The following is a 14,856-nucleotide window of genomic DNA, read 5'->3' on the forward strand; positions in this document are numbered from 1 at the left end:
GAGTTCAAAAGGGCAAGGGCAATTCCCTCCTCGTCCCTCCAGGTCTCGCCACCTTTCTCCTCTGTTTGAACTGCCGGTCCAGAATAGCTGCTTCCTCGTGCATTCGGCCTTGCTCAAAGTGTGCTCTCATGCTCCGCCTTTTGTCCCTGTGGGGAAGGGAAAGGGCCGTCAGGTGTGTGTAGTTATTGTCAATTGCCTGACTCTTGTGTTGGGACATGTCAGGTAAACAGCTCTGGTATTAGTCTGTTGTATTTCACAGTGTAAGAAAGTGTTCATGTCGGAAAAGGAGGGGGTAGAGCTTCAGAATATCCTACGGGGTAGGATGGGTAAAAGATGTTATAAGGAAGAGGGTTCCGCGTACACCTTCGGTGTCCCACTTCCACTCCCTGAAGACACCTCATACTGGTGCTCCTCCCCTACTGGTCCACCCTCTGGATCCAAAAGCGATGGCCGTGTCCTGGCCACCTGGATGACAGATCCCTGGGGACTAGTAAGTGAGACACCTCTAGGTTTCTCACAGCCCTGACGCACTGAGCGGGTGAGACACAGTAGTGGTTGGCTGAACCTGGTAGAACAGTGCTCTCCAGCTTCCACTTCGAGGTAGCAGTGAGGTGCACCGAGCCTCAGAGGGTGTTGACACAAGCAGATCTCGTGGAGGGAACAGCCTGTAGTAGTGGGCCAGATGTACAGCTGAGCGGTACTGGGCACCCCCCCCCCCTGGAGACACCACAGGGTAGGTAACAGACTATCACACTGCTGCTGAATACGGAGGCCTGATACAGGCACTGCTCCCAGATGCCATTTAAGTGTTGCAAGGGTAAGGGCAGGCAGACTGTTATGGAGGCCTGCACGCAGAGGGAGGGGACCCACCCGCCGCATCAGGGCGAGCGGGTGGAGGTGGGCCCGGCATCACAGGTAGCCGTGCAGGATGGAGGTCTGATACTGGCATCAATAGCGGAGCTGAAAACGGCGCTAGAGTACAAAATCGGTGCAGTCATTCTGGACGTGGGTTTTCTCCGGCAAGATGGGCATGCAATGCGAACACCAAGTACAAGGCAACACGGAAAACATTGCTAGTGCTCGAACACATGTGGCTGACTTGCTGGACAGAGTGAAGATCCTGGAACACAGAGCAGAAGATGCAGAGGGAAGAGCCCATTGGAACAACATAAGTATAAAGGGACTCCCCGAGGGTGAGAATGGATTGGATCCTATGGCATACATCAAAAACATGCTGCTGCAGGAGGTGAGCCCAGCCACACAGTGTCAGGGAATCACTGTCGAAAGAGCACATTGATCGTTGACTAAGAAACCACCACCTGGCGCCCCACCGAAACTGCTGATAGAGAAAATCCTGAATTGTAAGGACATAGAATGTATTATGTGCTTCTGCAGAGAAGGGGGCACCATCACGAGAGAATCCTCGAAATTGGCAATATACCCCGACTACACTGCATTGGTCCAAAGGCAGAGGGCACCGTTTGGGCCAACTAAAGAATGATTACGCAGAGCGAACCTGCACTACATGCTGATCTACCCTGCTAAATTGAGGATACTACACAATCGGAGGTCGCAGTTCTTTGAAAAGACAGCGGAGGTACAATCCTGGATAGAGACACAGGGGATACCGCAGCTCCCAGGCAGCAGCAATGATAGACAGGGGTTTCCACATCAGAGACCACTACTCTTACAAGGCAACTATCCGTATAGGTGTTATAAACATTCACCAAACGTAAGCAGGAGCACAGGGGAGCGCGGCACAGAGTTGGGGGAGAGGCCTTCGAGCAGCAACTTCAACAGACAGTTGCCACAAGCCCTGGTTGAAATTCTGGATGCCAGTTTTAAGACATCAAGCTGCTGCACGTTACCTGGGAGGGGGTGGTGGGAGCGTGAAAAGCAGCTGGGCCCGAGCAGAGGACTGGGCCACTATTCAGTTATGTGGAAAGTTATTCAGTTGTTTTTTTGGTTGTTGGGGGGGGGGGGGGGAGTGGAGGTGGGAAGGATGGGCAGGCAAGTGGTTAGGGTGATGGGACATGTTGCGTTGGTTGACAGGTTCATCTATGTCAGATGGGTAAGGGGTGGGCGATGCATGAAAATTGGAATGGTCAAAGTTTTAGCCTGCAGGGCGGGACGACATGCAGAAATGGGCAGGCTTGCAACAGAGGCTGGGAGGCAGAATGGTCTGCGCTGCCATGGGCGACCTGGCAGAGGACTAGAGCATTGGGCAGCTTGATAAGGCAGTGGGAACCAACAAGCCTGATTTTCTGTGTTTATGTCAAGGAATAAGGGCATTGGCATCGTAACCTGGAACGTACAGAGTCTTAATAACTATGTGAAAAGGCTCCACATACGTACTTATTTGGTCAGGAAGCGTATAAAGGTGGCAATGCTGCAGGAAAGGCAACTGACGACTGACAGACAGGCCAATATGTCCAGGAAATGGGGTGGCAGGCTATGGGGTGTATTCATCTGGATTGCTCCGGCTGTCCCCTTCCAGTTACTGGAGTCTAAGAGGGATGAATAGGGTAGAATGGTAATGGTGCATTGACTGTGGGAAAACAAGGAAGTCTGCTTTATGAACACATATGCTCCAAACCTTGTTACCATGATGTTCTTCAAGTCATTGTATTTGCAACTGTCTACATATAGGGAGTCAGTGTGGGTTTTGTGGAGACTTCAACTACACCCTCAATCCATGATTGGACAGATCAGACACGAAATGCACCAAACTTGCACGCCCAGCTAGGGCCTGGACTCCTTCTTGTGGGATTGAAGGCTAGCGGATGTATGCAGGGAACCGCATGGAGAAACACAAGGCTATTCACGTTTCTAGCCCCTCCCCCCCCCACACTATTCACAAGCGGATTGATTATATTCTCACAGAGAGAGGAAACCCTAGGAGAATTTGCACACATAGACTAGAAGGCCAGGGTTCTTTTTGACCATGTACCGCTGATAACGATATGGCAAAACACCACCCACCTCAAGACCCCGAGTACCTACTTGCCGGCTGAGGTCGGAAGAGCCCTACAGGATGAGGCCTTTAACAATTATTTGTGGGACAAAATAGGGGAATACTTCAATACCAATGTAGATAGTGTAGATAAGTCAAGCGCATTTTGGGATGCATTCAAGGTGGTCACTAGGGGTACGACAATTGGAAAGATGGGAGGCCTCCGACGGGAAATAATACAAGCCCTGGAGGACAAAGTGAAATAGCAATAAAGGAAGGCACTGAGGCAGAAACACCCAGGGAATCGAGATGATTGTTGGGATTGTGGCAAACATGTATGGGGGTATGGGAAAGGCTGGGTAGGTTAGATTATGCAACGTATACCAGGAGGCTACACGGAGAGGGAGATAAACTGGGGAGACTCATGGCGTGGTTATTCAGACGCGAGGAACCGAGGGGCCTGATCAGCGTTATTCCCGATGAAAATGGGAAATTAGTCAGGACCCAATGCGAGATCGAGGTATTTTAAAGATTCCATGAATCCCTATATTCCAGAGATGTGGTTGGGGGAGAGGGGTGAACATCTGAAGATAACCTATCCAAATGTATCTACTGAAGCAAGCTGCCATTATAGCAGGAGGGTATGCTTGATGCAACACTGACGCTGGAGGAAATAGAAGGTGTGATAAGGGAACTCCCAACTGCCAAAGCCCCGGAGCCAGACGGACTCCCGGGGGAGTTCTACAAAGCTTATGCAGATATACTGGTGCCCAGACTGATGTCAGTCTTTACAGATGTGAATGACCAGGGGGGGTTACCTGATAGCTTGCAGGAAGCAAGTATAGTACCCACCCTTAAGCCAGGCAGGCCCCCACAGAGTTGCAGGTCTTATAGACCGCGCTCAATGGTGAACCAGGACAGCAAAATTCTAACCTTGGTACTTGCGAATAGGCTCAGGAAAGTACTTGGGCGACTGATATACTAGGACCAAACGGGATGTGTCCCGGGGCGCAGCACTACCTGGAACTTATGGAGGTTACATCATCTCATAGATAGCGCTAACTCCCTAGTAGATGACTGTTGGGTGGCCTCACTAGATGCAGTAAAGGCCTTTGATGTGGTCTTTTGGTACTGGCTACTGCAGACCCTGGCAGGTTTTGAGATGGGCAAGGCCTTTCTGCAATGGGTAGAGTTGATCTACACTGCACCCACGGCATGGTGAAGATGGGTAGACAGATCTCTGAGGCTTGGGGTGTCTATAAGGGTACTAAGCAGGACTAGCCACTGTCAATGATGCTGCATATCTTAGCATTAGGACCACTGGCAGTGTTTCTCAGAAAACAATGTATGGAAGCTGGCATTGAGACTTGGTAGCACACCTAGTCTCCTTGTACGCGGATGATATGTTGCTGTATGTGACTCGGCCTGATAAAAATGTACTGTACCTACTGGACGTCATTGACCAATTCAGTACTTTCTGGGGCATTAAGGTGAACCGAGAGAAATCCTGTGTGTTTCCACTAGCGGGGCTTAGAGGTCTCGGTGTGGAACACTTGCCGCGCTTGGGCCTCCAGTGGGAAACCGACACTTTTCGCTACCTAGTTGTCAATGTGTGGCATGACCTAGTAGACCCACATAAGGACAACACATTGTAGGCTGTGGAAGGGGTGAGAAACTCTGTGGGATTCTGGAAAAAGCTGCCTCTGCGGATACAGGCTAGAGCGGCCCTCCTGAAGATGATTGTGCTCCCACACCTCTCGTACTATTTTATTAATAATACCTTATAATATACCAGCAGCTTTCTTTCGCCAACTGCATACAATGGCCAGAGAATTCACGTGGGGAGGCAGGAGGAACAGCGTCACTTTGTGCACACTCTTGAGTGTGATGGAGTGTTCTTGGTGTTCCTAGTGGTCCGTGGGGGTCGTACTAAGAATTTTCAGACAAATGAATGCAAATCGAATCCAACGACCAGCTGGCTCTCTGTGCACAATGGTAACCCCGCAGACCCACTCGGCAGCTCTAGTGTTTCAATTTGGTTCTGCTGCAATCATCACAGCCAGTGAGGAAGGGAGCAATGTGGAACAAACAAGTAAGTGAGGGTAGGGTGAGGGTTAATAATGAAGGGACATGTTTGGAACTGATAAGCGGGCTCCATATTGACAATAACGGTACTCCAAGAGGGGTGCATATTTACAAGATGCGATGCATGGAACAGCCCCAATTAGCTTTAATTCAGGCCTCAATCTCGCCTCTAAACCGAATGCTTCCAACAGTGATGAACGAACAGGGGGATTTGAATAAAACGGCGACCCGTGAAATTGACACAGAAGGGATAAATCGGGAAGTAATGAGCTTGATCCAGAAAGAAAGAGCCTTTTTTTCACCTTGTCTCCTCCGACAGCCCCCCCCCTTTCTCCTCCCGCGGCTCCCGTTGCAAGTAAACCTTTTCGCAGTGAAATGGTTCTGGGGAGCTCCGAGTTCCAGCTTGGAGAGTAGTCGAGTGCCACTCCAAACTTCAAGAGGGCAGGAAGACCGTTAAAACTGTGAAACTGAATAATTCTGGGGGCGCATCCCTGGGCCCCAAAGAAAGGGAGAGTGCAGAGTGTGTGAATGTTGACGAAATCAATGCGAGTGTGCGAATCGCTACCTTGCTCGGTCCCGTCACAACAGTATGGCAAGAAAGACCTCTCAGGAGACCTGCATATAGATAACTGCTCTGTAGTAGATCGACCTGACAAGATAAGAAGTAAAAAGGGTGCAAGAGAAGTCCATGAAGGACCTACAAGCTGCGATAATGAGCGGAATGCCCCTGAAGCCATTTGTGATTCATTTGACATAGTGCAAACCTAAGAATGGTTCTTGGACGCTGCAGTATTCACAGTAAACAATGAACTCGAAAGGGATCCAGCAGCGGAATATGAGCGTGACATTTTTCTGGAAACAGTGTAAATGAAACAACTGTGCCTAAGGGACACTGTGACTCTATTGCAGTGGCTGATCACCTTATTAAGGACCTGATGACACTGAATGCTAAATTCAATGGTAATAATGCATGTGTGGAAAGCTGTAGTACCGCTGAGATGAAGAAAACGCGACCGAATGTAAAAAGCTAATTTAATGCACCAGAGGAAATGAGACTTATGGAACATACTGCAGGGAAAAAGAAATCCTGCAAAGGGGACACCTCAAAAAAAGAAAAGTTCAGCGTCGAACGAGAGGTCTAACCTCGGGTATACAAAAGGCATACAGGAAACAAGACCCTCTTCAGATGATTCATCTTTCAACTACAAAGAGTCTTCCCAAAAATAAGAAGAGTGATAACAGCGCATAAGCAGGAAAAAGCGTTAATGTACAGTGAAGGCCAGTCCCTACAAGAGATGGTGCAGAGGGTAGTGAATGATCTAAGGCCAAATATTATGTCAGCAATGACAATCGCAATAGCACCTTTGACAAAAATGTATGAACAGTTCAATGAGAACTACAGTGACCAGAATAACCTGATTGCCCTCATGTACTCAAAAATGACCAAGTTGGAAATGGACATGATGGAAAGAAAACAGGAAGCCTCTCGTGAAAACCAGAAAAATGAGACATCATGTAAAATGCTTGAGGACCTCCTTAAAAACAATGGAGAAGACAAAAGGCTGCTCGCAGAGGTCGCAAGGGAAGCCTTGGCCATTTTAAAGCGAGAGCATATGTCAAAGGGTGAGAGCAGCTCAGACAACGGAGGACTGCCAAAAGTTTCAAGTAAGGACAAAACTGATAAACCACCTGCCCTGGGTCATGCGTGGGGGAATACTCTTAATCACTGTCTAAGTCCCCTGTGTGGGGAAGTAGTCACCGTAATGGGAAACATAGGCAATGGCGAAATACAGGAAGGCCATGAACAGAGCGAAACTACGTGCAGAAGTTTAAAGGAACCTATAATAAATCAAGTGTCCAGCTGACGTGCCCACTGTGGTACCCTCAACCTCCGCAGAGGGGACTAGTGTAAATCTGATAATGAAGCCGACAACTGGGGAACACCATACTGCAAAACCTAATGAAAGCTACTCAATATTTTAAATAACTAAAAAGGACGGATCCCAAAAGGCAGTTGTGGTGACATGAAATCAAATGAAAAGTAAAAAAAAGACGAAAGAGGGCGCTAGAGGGCCATCCAAGATGGCCGCTTAAGTCTCAGCTCCCGTGTAGCCCCGCATCAATCCTGCCTGATCCTGCGGTTCCTGGCTCTGCTGTGCCCCGGAACCCCTGTTCCTGAAACGCTAGCCTCCTTAACAACACTCTCACGAAATCTGGAGGAAAATCGGCGCTCCCTGCCCGAAAATCGGCACAAGCGGCCCGACTGCCGAACTACGCAGGGCCGGCTCACTCGACTCCACGCTCCCAGGGCCGGCCAGTCTAACTACATTGAGCACCTCCCGCGCTGTCTACGGAGAGTGTGCCCAGAGAGAGGGAGAAGATCAGCAGCGGGCCGAAGAACGCCCCCCCGGCCGGTGACGAACCATCGGGTGAGCCTGACCTTCCTCTCTCCCCCACGTGCAGCGGAGACAACAGTCGGTGGACTGGTCTGCCTCATCGTCCGCCCACATCGGCTCCGGCATCCGGCTTCCCAGCCGTGGGCCGTGGAGCGTAGCCTCACCCCCCGCTGAAGAAGGCGGTGAAGAACCAGAGGGAGCAGCAGCGACACGAGGAGTCGACGCGAGGCTGCGCCCCCCCCAGCAGCCTCTACATCTGAGCCCGGCCTCCTCCACCGAGCCCGTCCGGCGATCGGTGCCCGATCAAGAGAAGCATTGGAAGTGTGTGCCCAATGCAAATCGAACACAGTCGGCGGCGTCCCAGGGCTGCCGGGAGGTAAGGAGGTGTGGAGATACTGTACTCTCCCCAGGAGCTACCCCGAGGGGTGGGGACCTGCTCCCCCAGCTAAACTTTCACAACAGTCCCCACCAGTCAAGGATTGTCGCTCTGAGCCCTTGAGGTACCCTGTACTACTACACAGGGGTAAGGGCATTAGACTATCCCCCCTCCTCCTCCCGCGCTAGATTTACCCAACGGTAAACATCCCGGTCATCTATCAAAGGCACCCCATGACTGTCGGCCCCCCATTCTAAGAAGCCCATGGGCGGGCATCCCTCGTCACACATCAGTCCTGCAACGAGCCTATTCGTGGAAGCTGCGCCATCGGAGGAGGGCTCCATATACGACGAGAACCGACCCCACCCCCACCTGTATTGCCGCTAATTCTTCTCTTACGCCCAAAGGTAGTCCCCAAGAGAGGTGAAAGGACACAGCAAGACCTCCCGCATCCCAAATTTAAGCTGCTTCGATCCCGCAGCCGTGATGGGGAAATACGATAAATCACAGAGGAAGCTGAACTTCGAAAGTGGCACGACCCCTAGGGCTCTACCCCCCCAAGAAGACCAAGCTTCTTCGTCTGTTTGCCCCCAACAGGAAGCAATCGAGGAGAACCCCTTTGAAATAAAAGAAATCCTTCTGGACCTGAAAGCTGGCATTGGCAGTTTGAGTAACAAAATGGACGTCCTAGCATCCAAGGTCGATCTCCTACAACATCGCATGGACTCCCATGCCGAACGCATGAACGAGATGGAGCAAAGGGTGTCGGATCTCTATGATAGCTCGGCAACCCTAACCAACAGAGTCTCTCAGCTGGAAACACAGATGAAACTAACCACTGCCAAGTGTGAGGACCTAGAGGGCCGATCGAGGCGGAACAACCTCCGGATAGTCGGAGTGAGAGAACAGCAAACGCAGGAGAAAATGGAAGACTTTGTGGAATCTCTATGCACCAATCTATTTGGCCGGGAGGCCTTGTCCCAACTATTTATTATTGAGAGAGCCCACAGGATTCCCGCGACGAGACCAGCACCAGGCGCTCCTCCCAGGCCAATAATTGCAAGGGTGTTGAATTACAGGGATTGCGACGCCCTGCTCCGCCTCGCCAGGGAAAAGGGCGAGTTATGCTACGACGGGGACACAATCCACCTCTATCCTGACTTTTCCCCAGCAGTACAGCTACAAAGGAAAACATTTGCTAGTGTCAAACAGAGACTCCGTAACAACCAACTGCCGTATTCAATGCTCTATCCAGCACGCTTGAGAATCCAGCACGGGGGGAGGGTTCAGTTCTTCCAAACCCCGGACGAAGCAAATCTGTTCCTCGATCACCTAGGTCTCCCAGATCAGAACCAGGCTCGCCCTAGACCTCAAAGAGACAGGAACCCCAGGAATCCTCCCTAAAAGGCACTTCAAAGCTACGCACAAAATGCGGCACAGCAGCGCAGAGTAAACCAGTTCATTTACAGCAGTACGAGTCGGGGCAAGGCCACTTGGGAGGCCCCAGGTGCCCCCAGCACAGCTACTGTTTAGTTACTGTTTGCCTACGTTGAGTCGGTACATTCGGGGTGTGATTTAACGCCTCGGCATGGTGACTCCATGGGCCGTTTTGGGTTGGGTAATGCAGAAACTCCCGGCGGGCCAGTTTGAGGTTGCCCGCCCAGGGGAGAGTTACGTCTCGGGCCTGTTGAGGTTAGCCCGTTGTTCGAGCCCCTCGATGTTAAGGGGAAAGTTAAGCGCCACCGGATCGCGTCTGTCCGGCTCCTCGCCGGCTCCCTGCCCGCTGCCGAACCCGTCGCCGCACCGAGGCCCACAGCCCGGAAGCAGGGACCCCAACGAAAGCTCAAATACCGCCAGACCTCCGCAGCCCATGAAACCAGAAACACAGCTCCATATAAAATCTAAGTCGCCCCATTCAATGTTCTAACATGGAATATAAGAGGCGGCAACATTCCCGCTAAGTCCAGAAAAATTCTGCAATACCTAAGGCGCCACGAAGTGGACGTAGCATTGATTCAAGAGACTCATTTTGCTCAAGGGAAGGACCACCAGTGGGCCAAAAGCTGGGGCTGCCACAGATACTTTTCATCTTACTCCACATACTCGAGAGGAGTCGCTATCCTTATACACAGGCGGCTCAGCTTCCTGCTACTACACACGGCAAAAGACGACGAAGGCAGAGCACTATTGGTGAGCGGCATTATCGCAGGTCAGAAAGTGACATTTGTTAATTCGTATGCACCGAATATAGATGGCCCCGACAACTTTGGCTGGGTGCTAACACAGCTCTCGTCGCTCAACCCGGCAACAATCGTCTGGGGCGGAGACATGAACACGGCGTTAGATCCTGTAAGGGACAGATCGACGACCACTCAGCATCCACCCTCCAAGGCCAGTCTCCAGATAAAAGAAATTTGTAGAGCATTTGTCTTACAAGACTCGTGGAGAGTCTCCAATGGGGAACAGCGCGAATACACCTTTCACTCGACAGTCCACAATACAAGCTCCAGAATTGACTACTTCTTCACCTCAACAAACAACCCCCTATCATGCGGCCGGTGCTCCATCCACCCGAGAACACTCTCAGACCACTCACCAATCCTTCTTAAGCTCAAACCTGCCAGCCCCGCTCCACCGCTACAGCGTTGGCGATTTAAGCAGGGATCACTAAGGGACGAGGTCTTTGCTTCCGAGCTAAGAGAGGAGATCGACGTGTTCCTGGAGGCCAACCTGGGGTCGGTCCCCTCAGCAGGCACAATCTGGGAATCCTTAAAATGCTTCATCGGAGGAGTCTGCCTCGCCAAAGAAAATGGCATTCTCAAACTTATTAGAAGCGAGCTTACAACCAGCGAAGAAAAATTGAAGCAACTCGAGATCCAGAATCTGAACAAAACCAACCCGCAGTCAGCAGCCGTCATTAAAACGGAACTACAGAAATTCAACGCAACAGCGGAACGCGAGGTTAAGTTTCTATACCGCACCAGCCAAGTCCGTCAATATGGTGAGGGCCAGAAACCAGGAGCTCTACTGGCAAATCTAATCAGAGCCGACAACAAGCAGTCCCAAATAGAAAAGATCAGAACCAGGCAAGGAGAGGAAGTCCACACGGATGAAAAGATAGCAGAAGAATTTAGGCTCTTTTATCAAGATCTCTACAGCGCCCGGCTCCCGAAAGACTCGAACCTCCCGCTGAAATACTTAGAAGACACCAAACTCTATTGGGTCGAGCACCAACTACGCGAACCTCTGAATGAACTGATTTCACAGGAAGAGATCCGAGCAGCTATAAAAACCCTACCATCCTCCAAGGCACCAGACCCTGACGGCCTAACGGGTGAATTCTATAAAGCCTTTGCAGAAACCCTGGCCACCCTGTTGGCAGCTGTATATGAGGAAGCATTGGAGCGTGGGTCCCTTCCTCACTCCTCCCGCGAAGCCAATGTCATTCTACTACACAAATCAGGAAAACCTCCGGAAGAATGCGCCTCGTACCACCCGATCTCACTGCTTAATCTAGACAATAAAATCCTTGCCAAAATCCTAGCGAATAGACTGATGCCCCTGATGCCTGCCTTGGTGCTAGCTGACCAAGCGGGCTTTATACCAGGCCGCAATACGACCTTCGGCATCCGAAGAATGTTTGGAATCATCGAGGCTCTTGACCCAGCAGACCAAGCAATTTCAGTCCTGTTAGACGCAGAAAAGGCGTTCGATTCGGTGGAGTGGCCGTTTATGTTCCTGGTTCTCACCAGGATGGGGTTGGGGGCTCGCTTCATCAAGCTCGTCTCCCTCCTATACACCAATCCACAAGCTAATATCGTAGTGGGCTCGGCAAAATCATCCTTAATAAACCTACAGCGTGGCACAAGACAAGGTTGTCCTCTTTCGGCACTAATATTCGCTCTGGTAATGGAGCCACTAGCCTCCAATCTGCGGGAACTCTGTCAACAGAGGGGTCTCATAATCGGCCCACACAAGCTCATAGTATCCCTATACGCCGATGACGTGGCCCTATATATACGTGACCCATAGGTTAATCTGAACCCAGTCATGCGGGAAGTCATCAAATTTGGGGCGGCCTCCGGATTGAAAATTAATCATTCAAAATCAGTCGTCTTCCCACTGACCCGAGACACAAAACTGTTTGCCGACAACTTCGGACTCACCTGGAGAACCGCCGGGGTTCGATATCTGGGGATCCAACTGTCACTGGACCATCAAGCAGTGTTCCGGGATAACTATGAAGAGGGGCTCAAATCCCTGCACGACAAGGTCTCTCGCTGGAAGACACTCCCACTGACACTCTGGGGCAGAACCTCATTAGTCAAAATGGTAGTATTGCCAAAACTGCTGTACCTCTTCAACAATATACCGCTGTTACTACCACAAACCTTCTTGAAAAGGCTCGAAAGCTTGGTTCTTGAGTTACTCTGGGCTGGCAAACCAGCTAGAGTGGCGTATACGATACTGACACTCCCCGTGTCCAGCGGCGGCCTGGCCCTCCCTGATCTTGAAAAATATTTTTGGGCAGCCCAGGCACAATACCTCAGCCACTGGTATGCAACGCAAACAATCCGTCCTCATGTACAGGTGGAACGAGCCCTGGCGACTCCCAACTTCCTGACTGCAGTGGTCTTCGCCCAGCTCCCCGTTCCCATTCGCACGATGAACGTGATGCTCACAATTTACAAGGTCTGGAGGACCGTGGCGAAGAAGTTGGGGGTGCACACAAGGTACTCTCCCCTCCTGCCAGTCAAATTTATCCCTGGGATCCCTCTGACATCAGAAAAAGTGTTTCACCAGTGGGTTGATAAACTGCATATAAGATCCCTAGGGGACCTATTCACAGAAGAAGGTTTCTTGACACCAGACCAAGCCAAACAGAAAGGGGGCAACACTGCGCTAGATGTGTTCCTCTACTTCCGAACTCGCTACACCCTGCAGACCCACCTGCCAGACTTCCCGCATCAACCACCTACGTGGCAATTGTTGCACGATGTGATTCAAGCGCAAGGAGACGGCAGGTTGGTGTCGCAAATATACAAAACTCTGACCACTGGAACACCCCCCGTCAACACTGGGGCGAAAAACAGATGGGAAAAAGCGCTAAACACAAATATACCAGAAGCAGATTGGAGCTACATATTGAATCAGACTCCGAAAATTTCACTTAATTCCCGGCTCAAACTTATTCATTTCAATTTCCTTCACCAAACATACTACACACCGGAAAAAGCTACCAAACACCATTCCGACATCCAGACAGAGTGCAAGAGATGCGGAACCATAGCCGCGAGCTTTATACACATGGCATGGGAATGCCCCGAGGTAGCCCCCTTCTGGAACAGGGTGCTAGATACGTCAACGGCAATCCTGGGAGAAGCAATACAACCGAGATGCACGGCAGCCCTGCTGGGGATGACCAGGCTGCTATCAGCTCCTTCGAGGAAACTGGCCGGAGTCCTACTAACACTAGCCCGCAGGAGAGTCGCCCTGGCATGGGGCCGCGGCCCCCCGCCATCCTACACAGCCTGGCGAAAGGATCTACTCTACTACCAGGATGTTGAGGTAGACTTCATTAAACTCCTTCCTCAGCACGCGCGCCCGCCCGACATCTGGGGCCCGCTGATAACTTTTCTGATAAATGAAGATGAAACCTCCTCAACAGACACTTCGGAGTCAGGCAAAGCACCCTGATACAGTCTGAAGTCAGGCCAATAATCCCCGGAGCGAGGACCCAGTGGGGCGAACTCATGCTAACCAGCATATCTGCTTTGAGGCGGCGGGGGGGCGGGCGGGGGAGCGTGGGGGAGGGGGATGGAGGGGATCTAAGTTAACGGCGCAAAGTTGATAATCCACCCTGATGTGGGTGTGTAATTGTTCGGTGTGTTAAATACCAAAAATAAAGGTTTTTTAAAAAAAAAAGTTAAAAAAAGACAAATATGCTGCGAGGAAAAAATCCAAATGCAAAAAGCTCCTGCAAATTTTTAAGGATCATCAAGTCCTTGAACGCAACAATACAAACCACAAGAATATAAAGTCTGGGAAAGCAAGATCCAAATATAGTGAACCAAGTGGTGGACAAACCTGACAAAGAAGTCACAGAAGACGATAATGAAAAAGAGGAGGAGAAGGAAGCTGCGATATTGAGAGAAGAGTTACTGAATCTTTAGACATATGAAATGGAGGAAGAAGAGAATTTTGAGGAAAGTGACCACCTGCCTGAAGGGTGAACCATATGGTGCTCTGACTCTGAAGCAGAAGATGCTTCGTCCCCGCAAATTGAAATTGCGCAAGAACTACCAAAAATCAGGAAGCGTGTATGCATCTTTATTAACCCTCCAAAGAATTCTCAGATGGAGAAGCCAGTTGAGGGCAGACATTAACTGGAATCTTCTAACTTCATGACAATCGAGGAGAGAAGAGAAAAGAATGCACCAAGACAGGGGGTCGCACCGAGAAAACAAACGCAAAAACTGAAATTACAATCATATATTTCATATGCCAGCCAAGGTAAGGAAACCCGGGCTGGTAACCATTCCAACCATGACAATAAAGGAAAGATCGAGAATAAGAAGGAATCTGGAAATGATTGGAGAATAGACAGACGTTTGAAAGGACCCGTGTATAAAAAAGGAACAGAAAGAAAGAACAAGGTGGAGACTGCTCACTGCCTTTTACTTGAAACAATAATTCTGAGTGAAGATGGCCTAGTACTAAATAGATACAATGTGCTGCAACTGTTGCACCACATTCCACATCTAAAATCGATCTCGTCAAATGACATAAAGACCGTAGAATTTATACAAGAGAATATACTAGACCGAGTACTCCTACATGTGTACTCAAAAACAATATGTGAGATCATGTTGGAATGTCTGGAAGAGATGAACTTGCTGGGTTTCGATTTGAGAGAAATCAAATACAGTGAGCCCATTCCTAAAACCTGTGAAAATATTTCGAAAAGTAATCCTTCCAACTTCAAGCAAGACAAACTTAAAAGAATATATGAAAGATCAAATAAAACGGAAGTACTGGAAGAAGTA

The sequence above is a fragment of the Ambystoma mexicanum genome, chromosome 4p, assembly GCF_040938575.1.
Source record: "Ambystoma mexicanum isolate Mex_15411 chromosome 4p, UKY_AmexF1_1, whole genome shotgun sequence".
Taxonomy (NCBI): Eukaryota; Metazoa; Chordata; class Amphibia; order Caudata; family Ambystomatidae; genus Ambystoma; species Ambystoma mexicanum.